Genomic DNA, 2,265 nt, shown 5'->3' with positions numbered 1-2,265 from the left:
AATCACTTTACCAAGCAGTCAACCTGCTTGCACCAATCCCTTGTAATTACAGTAAAATAGTGTGAAATACATATCCTCAAATCATTTAATTCATCCATTATGATTACGGTAGATGTACTGTAATTTGAAATACAGCATTTTACTTGCCACTGAGCTGTCTGTAAATTACTGTAAATAATTACAGCAACCCCTTTACAGTGTTAAAAATAATTCATTTTGGTAAAAATAATATGAATTGCCATATTAGGCATAACTACATTTTATGTTGCTTTACTTCCACCCAAGCCTTATACACCTGAGTCATAATTAGTTGATTAGTTTGAATCAGTTGTGTTGAGGCTTGGCTGGAGAAAAAAAATGTATGCTGTGGCTCTCTAGGAACAGTTGGCGACACATTTAAGGATAGACTTAGTAGGCCTAAGTCAGAGTTTATGCAAGCAACATAGTTTGTTTATATGCTAAAAAATAATACATAGAATGCTGACAAAATATATAGAATGCCTGTTTAAGTGAGAAGCATAGCAACATCAAGGCAACTTTGTAACAGCTGACTCTGTTTTTCCAAAAGCCACACAAACCCTTTAGCAGCTGAGTCTACCTTTTAAGACGTCAATCAAAAAAGTGTTTTCAGAATCCTAATGTTGTTTTTGTTTTGTGTTTTCTGATTGATTCAGTGTGAGCATTCAACCAGCTTTAGACAAAGGTCTTCCACAGGACTGCAAACTCCAAAGTTCACTCAAAAAGTTGATAGTTCTGAACTTTGATTTCATTTTTGTTGTTTTAAATATTTAAATTGTATTCATGGTCTATGAAACATTCATTGGTTAAAAGCTCATTGCTCAGTTATCACTTGGCTCATATAAATTCCATTTAAACATCATAAGGCCAACATCCCCATAGTGTTCACATTTCTCTCATGTAAATGTTGTACAGTAGCTACATAAAAATATATTTTTTAGAAAATTGATTTGGGAAATATTCAGTATTTCCTCTTTTCTTCATTAGCATGCTGATGATTTGACGTTGGAAAGGAATTTTTAATACATTGTTTAGTATATTTAGTACATTTAGTATGTTTACTTTAGCTTCTCTGTGGGAAGCAAGTTCTTTTAAAGTTATATGTGATTTGGTTTATGTAGATACACATTTCAATGTTGTTAATACACAAAGTAACCAAAAACCTAATCTTATTTGCATATTCATAATGAGTCTGGATTCCACCTAAAAACACATTTTTCGATCTCAAAAGGTTAAATTAACAAATTACTATCGTACATGCTTATTAAGTGCCAAATTAAGTAGCAGGGTGGCTATAAATCAACATGTGACAGTGAGCTTGTTGTGTGCAGCAGGGTGTGGCAATTGACTGTAAGCCTGACTGTCTATGGATTGACGTGTTATCCCTTACCGCAAAAACACATGAATTTTACGTGATCACATGGGATGTGTTGTAAAAACACATGTTTTCATGTGATCACCTGTGATGTTATTTGAAGTTAATGTGATATCGTGACAACATGTAAAGCAACATGTGATAACATGAAACTACACGTGTAGTGGTCATGTGAAGTGTTCCAACAACAAGTTTTCATCTGATTTATGTGAAATCATGTGTTTTTTCCGCATGTGAGATCATGTGTTTTTTTCAGTAAGGGATCACATTAAATAAATAAATAATAATCTTCAGAAATGATTTTGTCAAAGCAACAAAATAACTAGGGCTTTACAATGATGGCGAAACTTGGAGAAATGTTGGTATAAAGTGGGTTGAAATCTTCCTAGGAAGTAACATGTCAAAATGCAGATTTTTAGCAGTTTATCCATGTGGTCTATATTAAAGGGCACTTCATTTGATATAACAGGCTTTTAAAATCCAATATTGGTGCACAATTTCTACTTAAAATAGGGAAGCAAAGGGCACTCTTAAGGATGTTCCTCAGTTGTCAAAAGGACTTCGGCCATGTTCTTGGTGACTACTTACATTATTTCGATTTTACAGATCGTCCATAGAGAGTTGCCCTGAGAGCTGGTCCTTGTTTGACTTTATCCAATCAAAGTGAGTGAGGCCTGGCTCATTGATGCGCTGGCTGATCTCAGACCTTTGGCTCTTCTCGTCCCCTGTGTGCTCCTGATAAGGGAATGAATAGTGGCTGCACATTTCCTCCTTCCCATCTCCTCTCCTGATGTCAGAGGTTTTGGCCGACCCTCCGCCAACCCATGTGACAGGATACACATCGGCTGGATTAAGGGGGCAGCATCCATGTC

Source organism: Oncorhynchus tshawytscha, linkage group LG29, assembly GCF_018296145.1.
Source record: "Oncorhynchus tshawytscha isolate Ot180627B linkage group LG29, Otsh_v2.0, whole genome shotgun sequence".
Lineage (NCBI taxonomy): Eukaryota > Metazoa > Chordata > Actinopteri > Salmoniformes > Salmonidae > Oncorhynchus > Oncorhynchus tshawytscha.
Note: the sequence above shows the minus strand (reverse complement) of the source record.